Consider the following 16659-nt stretch of genomic DNA (forward strand, 5'->3'; position numbering starts at 1 on the left):
CAGAAATTATGGCAGATTACTAAGGTAATCAATCTGAAGCAAAAGAAAGAACAATTCCCTCTAATTAATTGGGAGCTGCTGATAAGACGTCTGTGGCATCAGGGTTTAACCCCGTGGCTGGAGCTGCTTTGTGCTGATCCTAATAAAGAAATTAGCATACCATTAAATCATTTAATAACACTGCCAACCGATCCAGGTGAAGAACTGTTTCCTAGGTTGACTCTGACTGTGGTCCCAAGGAAGGTTCGGTGGGAAACAGGTAAATTTTCATATTTAGTTAAAGAAAAAGAAGACGGGCATAACAGTTGGAAATTTAATCCTTTTAAGGGTTTAAAATACAAAACAGGTGTTACAGCCGGCAAGTTATTGGTCTGGATCAGGACAGCCCCTGAGGGACTACCAGAGCACCATAGAAACATCTCATATAGCGTTTGTCAGGGTTACATGGGTAACTCTCAAGGTCAAGGTCGGGAAAGTACCCCGCTAGACTTAGTACTAAGAAAATATCCAGGAAAACGCACTAAGGCCAATCAATGTATGAGAAAGTGGCACAAAAGGTCACATGGGGGCAGGCAATGGCCTTTGGAGGGATCATTTGATCCGGTGATGTGTGAAGCAGTTGCGGTAGAAATACAGAAAAAAGAAATTAAAGATCAGCAGAAGAACGTGAATAACAACAAAAAACGCACTGAAGAAAAAGAAGTTTTGGCCTTGTTCAAGCAGGAAGCGCAGAGGCTACAGCAGAAAAGAGAAAAATGACAGATTAAAGATCCAAAGAAACTAAAGCCAGTGCACCGAGCAGGGAAGCAGAGCCACCCCCATATAAACGTCATGATATGGGAAAGACAGCTGGACAATTTGTATTAGGAACTCGTGAAGAGGACCAAGGCATGGATGTGGAGGGCAAATTCACACTGACACTAAAAGCTCGAGAGCCACAAGGAGACAGGTCCTCAGTCTGTCAAATGGATCATACAGGGTCTCCAAGTCCAGAAGTAAGTGGTTTCCCATCACGACCAGTAGGGGGAGCCACATATAACAGTAACACTGAGGTAGACGAAGATAGAGAGAAAGACCTGAAGTCTCCGCCTGCACATCGAGGTCCACTGAAAACCGTCCCCTCCCACCATAAGTCAGCCGACTGGACCTTCACAGGCTATAGAGGCTCCGAAGAGTGGCACAAGAGCTTCTGTGACACACTGGATCTGGCCAGAAGAGATAATGAAGAACTAGCTGAGCAGCTTCGGCTAGCGAAGGAAAGAATACAAAGACATAGGGGCGCCGAGGAAAGAAGAATATTACAACAATCGACGCCCAATCAAGGGAATCACATTATAGAGCCACCCACCCGAAAAATTTCTGGTGAGATCGTCATTGAGAGTGCAAAAGAGGCCCGACTCAGGCAAAGACAACAATGTGTAGCCAAAGACATAGCGGCTTTAGAACAGGATATAACCAACTGGATAGACTGCCTGGAACCAGTCAGTCGCACTCGATCTGGAAGACAGTATGACAGGTTTGGGAATATTTGTTTTAACATGACACATAATTTATGTTGGGAACAACAAGGATCAGCCATCTGTAGTTTGTACCCGAATAAAAATAAAATCAATAAAATAAAACCATTTTTTTGGAAAATACTCATTACACAAATACTGCCTGCTTTTTTACTAGGCTCCAGTTGTTACAAATTTTGTTCTCACAATCACTATGCAAGCCCAAACAATGAAACGATGTGTAAACACGCCCTGAGGAAAGAGGTGTCTCCTCAACACAATGTGCCGGTGTTTGTCAAGGCAACAGTTCCTGCACCCTGACTATTCATTGGCTGTTCCTTAAGGCCTGACTCTGCTGTTATAGACTTTTTCCAGTCATATTTCTTCTCTTATTCATTCGTGCAATCTCCACACTACAGTGTTCACATTCTGCTTCGACTCGCCAAGGACTCTTCCCCAACCAATCTCAGCAACATGCATTATGTTGCAAAATTAGCAGTGACAACCATGGAGACAAGAAAACCCCAAGAGGCACACAAGCCCAAAACAAAACTGGGCAACAGATTACATAAGCAGACATGAGACTAAACACTGCATGTGCCATGTAATTTAACCAATTGATACCAAATACACCACCATGGATTTAAGACCAATCAAGATCAAAGCATCAGCATTCATGTAAACAGAATATTATTTCCAACATAAACGCATAAAGAACAAAACATTAAAATGATCAGTCTCTCATTCTAACCTCACAATATTATATAAAACACACAAGTAAAAAGGAAATTTTGTTTTAAAAATATACATACATGCATGATTAGGGCAACACGAATTGATGAAAAGTCACAATGGGCTCGACCCTTAGCCCTAGAGACCAGTGTTGCTTTTTGGTGAACATCCCATCCGGGAAATCTTATTAAGCAAGTTGAATTGAATATGGCGACTGCGCTTCGATACAATGTGGATCGTATGCTACTCGGGTAATATTTCAGAATAAAAAGGGGGAGTTCACTCTCGCTGCTAAAACCACCTGTATATAGTACCAGTCACACCATGACGGCTCAGGAAAATATGTGAGGAACTGCTATGAGTGTTGGATTCCTGTTTTTGTCCTACAAAGCTGCTTTGCTGATTCGCAAATTACATCCCTTGTTAGCTAAAATGAACACTGATTTCTCTTCTAGTTTATATTTCTTATTGTGCAGCGCTGCAGGTCTGTGTTCTGATTTCTGTTATATTTCATCATTCTTCCTGTGACCGCAGAGCTGCATGCGCGCGAACCATCCGTGAGTGGACATGGAGATGTGGACATGTCCTGTCTCTGGCAATCAGTCTGTGAGCAGGACTTATGGACTTTACATAGTGTTGGCCCTCAGCCCCATGGAAATGAAGCTGATCACGCTCCTGCAAAGCCCCCTGCTGCAAACAAATACACAGCAATCAAGGATCATGTCGGCACTCAGCAGCTACACGAAAACGTGGCTGATTGCACTCCTGCAAGCCCCCCCCCCGTGAACAAATACACAGCGATCACTTTTGAACTGTTAGACTGAAAGGGCCAGCAGACTTTTCTCTCTGCATGGGATGGGGTATAGCAAGCCCTTCTGAGTTTATGGACAGAATGCTGCAGGTCCGGCCAGGCGTTATGTGGGGCAACTCTCTCCTCAAGTGCACGCAGCACTGGAACAACACCACGATCACGGACTGCCCTGCACTGGCGGAGGAGGCCGATAAATTCTTCCTGACTGGACAGCAACACGGCACGACTGCGGCAGAACTTGCCACATCACACATAGTGGCAGAAGCCCCACACCATACACCAGCTCCGCCGCGCAGGAGCTGCATCTCTCCTCCACAATAGTGCTCACAAACCGGCTTCTGTACTGTGTGAAAACATTTAGCTGGTCGAACGAAGTCAAACTAAATGATAACTTTACAAAAATTAAGCAAACGAAAAGAAACCGTCAAGAACTACAGCAAAATGAAATCTGGATGAATTGAGGTTTTCGGCAGCATTCATTAAAATCTTTCGACAGTTTAAAAATCCTGCAGGAACAAAGCTGCTCCAAGGTTAAACAATGCTAACCAAAGTCAATGAAAGTCCAGATTTCTTCTTTCGTTTGGGCTTCGTTGCCCTTCATTAAGTGCCATGTAATTGGGCCTTTAGGCACCAAAAGCCCCCACCTTCTCACAAAGTGACCAGTCTTCCAAACATTCCCTGACCAAATTTACAACATCTCTGGAAAGCTTCAACAAACAGTCACTACGGCTCAAAGACGCTTGTTGAAACCGTACCAGGAAATATCAATACCCAAGTACTCTGTAATCAGTTTATAGCATCTCATGTCTCCAGAAGGATCCCTCAAAGCATTCTTGTTCCTGTTTTATCGCTAAAACAGGAACAAGCCAGATAACAAAAGTCATAGAAGTGGGCAACACTGGGATGGAATGGCAGAACCCAGTAACACGGACCTTTCAATATGTGAATATACTTTTTAACAAGAGAGACAAATTGAAATTTTGTTCCTGTTATAGTTAACTAAAGACAAAATTTATATTCCAATTTATTCTGTTGCATGTTTCTTTCATGTGATGTTATGAGTATTCCTTGGTGCATGTTTAAATGTTATTTGTTGAATTATTAATGAATTGTCATGGTGAAAGCAGTGTTTGTGTTAATCCCTTCCCTGCTTTTAGGATGGTTTAGTAAGATGAGTCAGTTTGGTCCTGCTGGGAAAACTAGCCAGATTCAGGCCTGTACTCATCTGGGAGACAGGTTTACCTCGACACAGGTCAATTAAAGGAGGCCAGCAAAGGCTAATAAGGAAACTGGACCGGACCTTTCAATATACCTGATCCAAAGGACCCAGATAAGTGGACCTTCAAGTATTCCTATGGTCTTTGCTGTCATTGATGCAAAGTGACTTTCTTTGGTTAATTTTAATTCATGATAATAACAATAACTTGTGAACCGAAAATTTACCATTAAATTCCAAACATGTTTATTCTTTTAAAATTTCTATATTTCGTTCTTTCATTTCTCTTGCTTTTCACGTCTCATCATCAACATATCGCCCCAGTAATAAAACTATAAATCATTACCCATTTTGTCAAAATCTCATTCCCATTTGTTTGTACCTGTCATTGCTGTGAAATGAAAATTATTATCTAACGATACATTTGATTTCCTAGAAGAAAAAAATCTCAAAAGAAGTGCATATTTAAATGATCCTAGATTCAACCTTTCATTTGAACTGTCAATGATAATGTTGAAATAACAAAACATGACATGGAAGTAGGATCTGAATGATTTTCCTTTTAATCGTAAACCAAATTATTCATTAACTCAGAACAATTAAACTACTTGATATTCATGAAGACTGAAAAGACTTTTAAAGCATTTCAAAAACCATAGCTAAAGCTTGCAGAATATTCTTGTAGAATATTTTGAAAATCATGGTAAAATATCAACACACATAATATTATAGTAAAAAAGTCACTCATGGTCTTGTGTGAATTACTGTAAATTCAGTAAAAAGCCAGTCTTTTTTCCAGTGAAAGGAAGTCTACATTAATAAAAGGTCACTTATTATTCTTGTGTGAATTACTGCAAATCCATTCAAAGACTGTCTTTTTTCCAGTGAAAGGAAGTCTAGATTAATAATAATAATAAAAGTCACATAATGTTGTCTGAAATCCTGTCTGAACAGCAGTGTTTATTTCAAGGGAGAGAAAAAGTCTTACCATGTTTCCTGATGGCACAAGATGCAGTTCGCTTTTCTGTTTTTTTTTTAATCTTTCAGATGTGTTCATGAAGACTACTTTAAATTCAAGCCACACCAATTCGACAGATTCTTAATTCCTTATCAAACTTTTTCACACTCTTTCTCACCATCTTCCCTCTGTCCGACATCACTCCATGACACAGACATACCGCAAAAGTCTTTTAAAAATTTGATAGTTCTAAAAGTATGCAATGTCCACATGCTACTTTCAGCTTAAGAACAGCATCTTGCAGCAGGTATACAGTGTCACCATAGCAACCAACCGATCTCACTTTACAACAACTGTTGTAACAGCCATGCTTTGAGTGAGGCATTTTACTCTGCAGAACTCCGCGGATCCAGACACTGATCTGTGTAACAGATAGGGATGGGTACCAAATTCGGTCATTTTTTTTTGGTACCGACCGAATTCCGTCTGTTCATGTAAAATCAAACTGTACTATGTTTTGGTACTTAAACAGACCATTATGTGAGAGAGTGGGCGAGTGAACAATTTTACATGCTGAACATGAACGCAGCATGGACAGCAAAATGATGTCAGAAGCGGCAGCCGCCGGTTCATAAACAAAGCAGCATGGCTGACACAGTGCTCAAAAGTATTGCTCCACTTTTCGAAATGCGATGCAGATTACACTTGCTGCAATATTTGTGAAGCAAACTGCAAGGCCAGCGGCGGAAATACATTTAATCTGAGGAAGCACCTGGTGAGGCCAGCGGCAGAAATACACCTAATCTGAGGAAGTACCTGGTTAAGCACAAGATATTTCTCAATGCTGAAGAGATTACAATTTTGACTGCCTGCTAGTCAGATCAGCTCTTGAATTCAGCACCGCTAGCGATTCGTCATCTGCAGCCAGCATCGCTGGAGAAGATATGCTTACAACCGGTTTATCATCATCGTCTTCCGCAGGTAAGAAAGGCTAAAGCCTAACATTTAGATGACATTAGCATTTGTGGAGTGGGCTCGGCTCTTGCCCAAAAAAGTTGATATGCTCGTTTGAAGAAAAAAAAAAAACTGCAGAAGGAACGACGAAACACTACAGTAAATGTAGTTCATTGCAAAAACATTTGCCTCACTTTTATTGTTAGTTTGTTGCACTTTAATTTATAAAAAGTACGCTTTTATTTATTTTTAGTCTATCCCTTTTTGGTTTTATTTTGTGCATTTTAAAGAAAAACACTGCTTAGGTGTAGTTAAGAGTTTCTATGTTCAAGAAATTTGTGAAACAACTGTCTTGTTACAAGACAAACAATTTCATGTTGTTTTGACATTTGTTAAAGTTTATACTTTCAGAAATAAATCTGTGAAACTGTGATTTCTTTTTTGAAGTTTTACTTCAAACACAACGCAGAAAAGTACCGAAAAGTGGTACTGTTGCATACCGGTATCGATTCCCAGGTATCGGGTATCTGTACCGTATCAGTTCAAATGTGAAAGGTACCCATCCTTATTATCACTTTACCGGGGCGTTGCTGGGCTGGTATCGTAGATTTATGTCGACGCTATCTGGCTATACCCGCCCGCTGTGCATAAACAAATGACGTCATAGCGCGCAGCCCAAGAACTGTCCGCAGAGTGGAAAAAAAAAAAAAAAAAAAAAAAAAAAAAAACTGTCCGCAGAGGAAAAGATGAAAAGGTGAGAAGTGTGTTTTGGTCCCAATATGGATATTCCGGATGATTTTCTCATGGATAGTACGACAATGAACAGCAGCTAAAGCAGCCAGCTTGATGACGCACTGCTGAATTTGGAGAGCAGCGCGCGCCACCCGACACGACAAAAGTGAGATAACTTTTTATGTACGCGTTATGTGTTGTGTATCTCAATAAAAAGTGATAATAATGCAAATAACATGCTGTTGTCGTGCGGTATGCATTTTTCTGAGTCCCTCCATCCAAGTCGTTGCCCGCAATGACAGCTATTCGCCCGAGTTAGAGGAGAGCGAATAGCTGTCATTGCGGGCGACTGGGCATGGACGTCGGGCCTCTTGAAAATGCATACCGCTCTCCAAAAGCATGTTATTGTATTATTAGTAACAGATACAGATTAGTGTCTGCAGATTCATAAAACTTGCAAAATGCTGAAAAAAGAAGAGAGAACGCTTTGCAATGACCATTTTACAAACTCTGTGATGATCATGATTACAGAGTACAACACTAACAACCCTCTTACTCCTCCCCATGACAAAATCCACGGAATTCCATGGAGGTTTCACAGACCTGACCTGTACATATGTAAATAAATCATAATAAGTATTATGCCAGTTGTTTGTCTTGTGTACAGTTGAAGACAGATCCAGAACTTATGACATTCAGATCAATATCAATCTGATTAATATCGATCATAACATGATCAAGTTCCTGAGGTCGTGCCCCTTTCGAGGTACTTAATTAAATTTCATATTTAATCAAATATTGTTTTAACATATCCACTACAAATTACAGTAGATTATTCCAGAGAAATGTCAAAATCAGGATACCAACAGCAACTTATTAACAGCCATCTCAAATTGATAAACTGCAATCAAATATTCATGAAAATTCAGTAGGTATATCTTATATATTATATTCCAATTCTAAGGTGGAACTATGCTAGTATACTAAGGTACGAGGTCTATTAGATAAGAAACCGACACTTTTATTTTATTTTTTTTAACTATATGGATTTGAATGACGTGCGATTACACCAATCATGCTTGAACCCTCATGCGCATGCGTGAGTTTTTTCACGTGTGTCGGTGACGTCATTTCCCTGTGGGCAGGCCTTGAGTGAGATGTGGTCCAGCCCTCTCGGCTGAATTCCTTTGTTTCACACACTGCTCGAGACGGCGCGCGTTGCTTTATCAAAAATTTTTCTGGACCTGTGAGGAATGGCCGAGTGGACACTATTCGAGAAATTTAGCTGGTTTCCGGTGAAACGTTTAAGGGCTGATGAGAGATTATGGGGTGTTTCTGTCACTGTAAGGACTTCCCATGGAGCGGGACGTCGCGTAGCGCTTCCAGGCGCCGTTGTCGGCCTGTTTCGACCTGAAAACATCCTAATTTAAGGCTTAATTCACCCAGGAAGTCGTGAGAGAAGAGAGAAGATTCAGAAGAGGCCGGCATGAGGACTTTATGCGGACATTCCACTGTTTAAGGACATTTTTTAATGAAAGACGTGCGCGCAAATTTGCCGAGTCGTTTCCGTGACGACTCGGTGAATCTGTGTGCGCCGCGACAGGAAAAACACCTCCGTGTTGAAAACCATTTGTAAAATTCAGGCGGCTTTTGATGGCTTTCAACAAGTGAGTAACTGAGAAATTGTTTAACAGCTTGGGCATGTTCCAACTTGCCCGTTAAGGTTTCCAACGGAGGTGTTTTTCCTGTCGCGACCCCCCGCGGTCGGGTCCGGCCCGACATACGACTCTGCCCGCACGTTCTTTCATTACAAAATGTCCATTAACAATGGAATGTCCGAATAAACTCCTCATGCCGACTTCTTCTGAAAGTTCTCTGTTCTCTGACGACTTACTGGGTCAACAGAGCCTGAAATGTGGAAGTTTTCAACTTGAAACGGCGAGACGATCGCAGTCAGGCGCCGTGGGCCATCCTTAAAGCGACACTACCGGACCAAAATCTCTCATCAGCCGTTAAAATTTTTACCGAAAACCAGCTGAATTTATCGAATGGTGTCCACTCCGTTGTGCCTTACAGTTTTGAAAAAATTTTGATCAAACAGAGCAGCAGTCTCTGAGCCATTCCTAAACAATGAAAAAAAATCGACTAGAGGGTGGGCCACTCCTCACTCAAAGACTGCCCACAGGCGAATGACGTAACAGACAGGCGTGAAAAAACTCTTGCATGCCCACGAGGGTTCAAGCATGTCTGATGTAATCACACGTGATTCAAATCCATATGGTTTTTGAAAAAAATAATAAGGTCGGATACTTTTCTAATAGACCTCGTATATCTAAATATCTAAAAAGGAAGCGTAAAACAGAAGAGTAGAGTAGAGCCACTTAGGTGCCTGGTCTTGAGAACCAGGGATGGTAGGTTGAAAAGCTTTTTTATCCCATGGGAACTCTCATGTTATTCCATCTCATCTTCCTGATCTGAATTAGAGTCCTTACTCCGTGGTTCATCCAAATTTCCTGGCTCAAAGTCAATGTCATTACTGGCAGAAATAATGGTGTCATCAATGTCACTCTCAACCTCCATATCTGCATCAGTTGTTGTAAACAAATTGTCCTTTAACATACCATCCATAATCGGATGGCAGAAACCACTACCAGGTGTAGTCAACCCATTTGATGTTGGCAAGGGGTTTCTCCTGAAATGGAAAGAAGTGTTTGGTAGCCTAAAGACATTTACCCTAAGAGGAAGTAGTTTCTGGTTCAAAGAACTTAGTTAGGTGCACCATTTCCATCTAATTCCCAGCACTAAAAATACTTGGCATTGGCCATTTAAGATTCACAGCATATAGGAGGTGAATGCAAAAAGTATGCAACCTTATTTTATTTTATTTTATAACTTCACATGGATAAATGGTGTACGGATTTGTTTTCGGCTGCAATCACCAAGCAGTCGCGAAAAGTTTTTTTTTTTTCGGTTCCCGACGGAGAAGAAAAGGTGAGGAGGTGGGAGGCGTCCTGTCGGTAAGTGTTAGCCTACACAGCAAACCACAGTAGCTCCAATCTCTTGCCTGTAAAATCGCCTTGAAACGTTTGTCCTCCGGATCACAAACAAGCCGCAACACATGTCCACTTTCCCACCACGTCGTCACTTTGTCTTTGCATTTTCACTTTGATTGCATGTAATTTGCCCCAAACCCCATTGAAAACACCGTGGTTCTTACCCTGGAAGTAGAGAAATTGCATCGTATGCGTCATATTTTACCCCTTTAGCACCTGCACCCAAACGAAACTGCGCTGCCCTATATGGAGTGTACGCAGCCTCTCTGCCTCTGTTTCCTCTTGTCTTGGTCGGATGGTTAGCGAGGCTCGGAGCATGAGGAGGTTCTGGTTCCAAAGCCACGTACCACGGCACCTCTGTGGATACATTTTGGTTTTAAGTAGGGCTGCCACGACTACGTTGACGACTGAAATAATTAACAACTAATTTAGTAGTTGACGAGTCATTTATTTTATTTAAGTCTTTGTTTTTCACACAAAGGTCAAGCTTGGACTATTATCACTGCTGATCAGCCATTGTATAGCAAAGGAAAGGAACTTGTTTGGGCCAACCCCCAATTTCAGGATGTCATATTTCTCATGGGTGGGTTGCACATTTGCTTCACCTTTCTCAAAGCAATTGGCAAACATATGGAGAGTGCTGGACTGGATGATTTGTGGATTGAGGCAGATGTTTATGCTCCTAACACAACAGATACTATGCTAGCTGGGAAAGCCTACTATCGTGCCCTGAGAGGTCATCTTCTGACATATATCTGTGGTTTATCAAGTGGTCCATGTTTGTCACATGGCTTCATGAATCAAACCATGATAAAGAAGTTGATTTGACAGACCTTTGCAGTACAGTATCAACGGCCTTCAAGAGAGAAAATGTTAACTTCAGACAGAATGTTCAGCATGCAGTTCAAGACTTGGCAGATGAACTGGCAAGTCAAAAGGTGCAAGATCTCCTAGATGAGTTTGAAAGGAAACACAATGCCACCCCAAACTATAGGTTGTGGTCATCCTACATGAAAATGGTGGAAACCCTGATGGACTTTATCAGGGCAGAGCGGGATGGTAATTGGTCCCTTCACCTGGAGACCTTTGGTGCAATGCTGCCTTGGTTTACCATATATGATCACACAAATTATGCCAGATGGGGCTTGGTGTACCTAGCCGACATGAGGTGTCTACCAACAACAGCTCCTGAAGTTTATAATGAATTTCAAGCTGGCAACTTTGTAGTAAAAAGGACCAACAAGCGCTTCAACCAAGTCCCAGTGGACCAAGCAACAGAATGGATGAATCGTATCTGCAAATTGCACAACGGTATAATAGGTATTACACAAAATGAGACAGCCCGAGAAAAGTTTTGCATTACATGGTCAGAGAGATCCAAGATTTCAGAAGAAACTAGGGTCCTCTTTGGAGTAGGAGATGAAGATGCTGTAATGCACCGTTCAGACAGTCTACCATCACGTACAAACAGGGACACTGAAGATGTGAAGAAGCTCACTTCCACTCTGCAAAAGTTGGATGTGTTCAGGATATCTCGGGTCCCAGTAGATGAAAATACTGAGGATATTTCAGAGGAAGATATCCCCCTGGTGTCTTTGGCAACAAAAGATGCTGCACCTACAGACATTGTCCAAGACCTGTTAAGTGCTGAAGAACGTGGAAAAAAGGCAATATTGACTTGGGCAAAGAGGGCGTGGATTTCATGAAAGCATGAAGAAACACAAGTCCAAAACCTTTGCAGATATGTACAAATCAAATGTTTCAAGCAAACAAACCATCCAGAAGACCATAAAAGCTGACCGAAGACTTCTGCAGAGACTTCTAAATGCACTCAGAGGAGGACGCAATGTAGATATGCTTAATATTCTTAAGCATGAGTTGTCACCTGTGCCGCTTTCCTTGGCAAAGCCTGGGGGAAAAATGAATTCAATTGTGAAGGCAAAGATGATTAACATTCTATCAGCTGGACTACAAATTCCAAACAAAGTACCACCTCCAAACTTGAAGACATGTGTTCTGATTGATGGACATGCACTGATCCAAGCATTGGGAAAACCATCAGGTTGTCAAACATTTCATGACTATGGAGAGGTCTTCTTCAAATGTGTTGCCCAACAGTTTGATGAAAAAAAACACACGAGTAGATGTTGTATTCGATAGGTACATTGGTATCACATCAGTCAAGACAGCAACTCGCAAAAAGAGATTGGGCAAAAGAAAACCAATCAGAAAGTTGATTGACAATCCCTTGGTGCCACTTCCACAGGTGTGGAACAGTTTCATTACCATGGATGAAAATAAGGCAGAACTTGCACAGTTTCTGTCAGAGGTCATCATTGAAAAAGGAAGTGAACTTTCTGAAGGCTATGAGCTAGTCACCAGTGGCGGATTCCCTGAAGCTACAGATGCAAGGTCTACAAAAAGAGATGCCAATGAACTAAAATGTGATCATGAAGAAGCTGACACATGGCTTGTTCTTCACTTATGTGAAGCAGCTAGTAGAGGATATGAGCGTATCCTTGTATTTTGCAGGGATACAGATGTATCTGTTGCTTTTTTACTTCAAACCTGATAATGCCACTGAGGTGTGGATGGTATCAGGAACAGCAAGAAAGAGGAAATGCTACACTATTCATACTATTTGCCAGAAACTCACACCGACAGTGAGGCAAAATCTACGAGGTTTCCATGCTCTGAGTGGATCAGACACAACTTCAGCTTTTACCTGTCATGGCAAAAAAAGTGTTGGAAAATATACCAGGAGCACGCAGAACTTCTCTCTGGCATAGGTCGAGATGGTGATCTTGCCCCTATTGAAGAGTTTGTGTGTTATCTGTATGGTGCTCCATGCTTTTGCTAAAATATTTAATAAAGATTGTCAAAGTGATATGTTTAAGAATGTATTTGACTTGCTGAGTAGTATTAAAATACATGAAACATGTAACAAAACACTATGTAACATTTTTTAGATAAACCGTTTAATTTTTTTTATCTGCAGAGAGAACAAAGTAAAGGAAATGTCCTATTAGGTCGTTTTATCACAAAATGAACAGTTTAAATCCTTATTATCTAATACCTACAGGCCAATGAAAGTATCATGAATAGATTTGCCATGGCCAAAAATATAGGAATTGACACCAAGATCATTAAAATCTGGCAAAAAATGACTTTAGTTAAAATTTGCTAAAGTGGCAGCCATCTTGAAAAAATGGCCTGCATTTTATGATTTTTTTTTATTTTGACGTTTTAATTCAAAAGAGTAATCATTTTTATGATTTATATCCTCAAGGATACCCAAAAGTCATAGTTTAAGTATATTTTTGTAATGTCAATTACAAAAAAACTTATTTGACCTTGATGTTTTCATGACCTTGAAAATGACCTTAAAAGTCAAAAATCAGCTCGGCATCCGGCATATTCATATTCAGCATACTTGAAATGACCTAAATCACACAGGTGCCGACTTTTAACAAGAAGATGCCTCTAACTTTATTTCTAGTCCACTTTTTGGAGTTTGGCTGGCCTACTATGACTGGCTTGGAAGAATTGATGATATCTAGACACAGAATGACAGCAATACCTTACTGTGGAAATTAGAAAAATATCTGTCATATCAACTTCACATTCGAGCTACACCATGCTGAAGTGATCACAGTAAGAAAGTAAGAACTTGTAATCAACGGTAACACTACTAGTAGATTCTCCGATCGAGACTATTAGTAGAGTTTCCGAACGGAGTCTCTACTGGGATTCTGCCAGTAGATTCTCAGATTCTCTACTAGTAGAGACTCCGGTAGACTGCGATTCTACCAAATCGCAGACTCTACTTTGTCATACACTTTAAATGTGGATTAAATTTGACAGTTGGGGGGGGGGGCTGCAGCTGCTTTGTTCTGACCAGGAACCTATAACACATAAAATGACGTGCAGACACACAACAGAGACCACACCAGGAATTTGACATGGTCCTCAATATATTCCAGTACTTTGAGCAATGATTGATAGCTTTATGGTGAGCAAATATCGTAATACTTCAAAAGACAGCTAGTGAACAATCAATGTTGGCAATAAACTCGCTACAATCGAGCTTATTGGTGTTTGATGTGTTGATTAAGGTTGTACAACCCCTGGCAAAAATTATGGAATCACCGGCCTCAGAGGATGTTCATTCAGTTGTTTAATTTTGTAGAAAAAAGCAGATCATAGACATGACACAAAACTAAAGTCATTTCAAATGGCAACTTTCTGGCTTTAAGAAACACTACAAGAAATCAGGAAAAAAAAAATTGTGGCAGTCAGTAACGGTTACTTTTTCAGACCAAGCAGAGGGAAAAAAATATGGAATCACTCAATTCTGAGGAAAAAATTATGGAATCATGAAAAACAAAAGAACGCTCCAACACATCACTAGTATTTTGTTGCACCACTTCTGGCTTTTATAACAGCTTGCAGTCTCTGAGGCATGGACTTAATGAGTGACAAACAGTACTCTTCATCAGTCTGGCTCCAACTTTCTCTGATTGCTGTTGCCAGATCAGCTTTGCAGGTTGGAGCCTTGTCATGGACCATTTTCTTCAACTTCCACCAAAGATTTTCAACTGGATTAAGATCCGGACTATTTGCAGGCCATGACATTGACCCTATGTGTCTTTTTGCAAGGAATGTTTTCACAGTTTTTGCTCTATGGCAAGATGCACTATCATCTTGAAAAATGATTTCATCATCCCCAAACATCCTTTCAATTGATGGGATAAGAAAAGTGTCCAAAATATCAACGTAAACTTGTGCATTTATTGATGATGTAATGACAGCCATCTCCCCAGTGCCTTTACCTGACATGCAGCCCCATATCATCAATGACTGTGGAAATTTACATGTTCTCTTCAGGCAGTCATCTTTATAAATCTTATTGGAACGGCACCAAACAAAAGTTCCAGCATCATCACCTTGCCCAATGCAGATTCGAGATTCATCACTGAATATGACTTTCATCCAGTCATCCACAGTCCACGACTGCTTTTCCTTAGCCCAATGTAACCTTGTTTTTTTCCCTTTAGGTGTTAATGATGGCTTTCATTTAGCTTTTCTGTATGTAAATCCCATTTCCTTTAGGCGGTTTCTTACAGTTCAGTCACAGACGTTGACTCCAGTTTCCTCCCATTCGTTCCTCATTTGTTTTGTTGTGCATTTTCGATTTTTGAGACATACTGCTTTAAGTTTTCTGTCTTGACGCTTTGATGTCTTCCTTGGTCTGAATTTCAGTTGGTTGCCCAAGCACACATCTCTCTCTGACACCCTAGAATTATTTTGCAGGCGTTGCACTCAGGCGGCATCAAAGACACGCCACACACACACACACGGCTGCTGCTAGCTTTGGCCGGCCCAGAACAAAGTCATTTGAAAGCCCACCCCCTCTCCATACAAAGTAATGAGTTCCCAATTATCGGCCCTGCCCCTCCCTCCCTGGGCCCGAGACAACTGACCTTTTTTTTTTTTTTTTTACAAAACTTTATTTCAACAAATATTGAGCTGAGTATTCCATTAACTTTAACTAGTAATGACTTCATGACTTTCTTTGCTAACAAAATTTTGACTATTAGAGAAAAAATTACTCATAACCATCCCAAAGATGTATCGTTATCTTTGGCTGCTTTCAGTGATGCCGGTATTTGGTTAGACTCTTTCTCTCCGATTGTTCTGTCTGAGTTATTTTCATTAGTTACTTCATCCAAACCATCAACATGTTTATTAGACCCCATTCCTGCCAGGCTGCTTAAGGAAGTCCTACCATTATTTAATGCTTCAATCTTAAATATGATCAACTTATCTTTGTTAGTTGGCTATGTACCACAGGCTTTTAAGGTGGCAGTAATTAAACCATTACTTAAAAAGCCATCACTTGACCCAGCTATTTTAGCTAATTATAGGCCAATCTCCAACCTTCCTTTTCTCTCAAAGATTCTTGAGAGGGTAGTTGTAAAACAGCTAACTGATCACCTGCAGAGGAATGGTCTATTTGAAGAGGTTCAGTCAGGTTTTAGAATTCATCATAGTACAGAAACAGCATTAGTGAAGGTTACAAATGATCTTCTTATGGCTTCGGACAGTGGACTTATCTCTGTGCTTGTTCTGTTGGACCTCAGTGCTGCTTTTGATACTGTTGACCATAAAATTTTATTACAGAGATTAGAGCATGTCATAGGTATTAAAGGCACGGCGCTGCGGTGGTTTGAATCATATTTGTCTAATAGATTACAGTTTGTTCATGTAAATGGGGAATCTTCTTCACAGACTAAAGTTAATTATGGAGTTCCACAAGGTTCTGTGCTAGGACCAATTTTATTCACTTTATACATGCTTCCCTTAGGCAGTATTATTAGACGGTATTGCTTAAATTTTCATTGTTACGCAGATGATACCCAGCTTTATCTATCCATGAAGCCAGAGGACACACACCAATTAGCTAAACTGCAGGATTGTCTTACAGACATAAAGACATGGATGACCTCTAATTTCCTGCTTTTAAACTCAGATAAAACTGAAGTTATTGTACTTGGCCCCACAAATCTTAGAAGCATGGTGTCTAACCAGATCTTTACTCTGGATGGCATTTCCCTGACCTCTAGTAATACTGTGAGAAATCTTGGAGTCATTTTTGATCAGGATATGTCATTCAAAGCGCATATTAAACAAATATGTAGGACTGC

The sequence above is a fragment of the Thalassophryne amazonica genome, chromosome 7, assembly GCF_902500255.1.
Source record: "Thalassophryne amazonica chromosome 7, fThaAma1.1, whole genome shotgun sequence".
Taxonomy (NCBI): Eukaryota; Metazoa; Chordata; class Actinopteri; order Batrachoidiformes; family Batrachoididae; genus Thalassophryne; species Thalassophryne amazonica.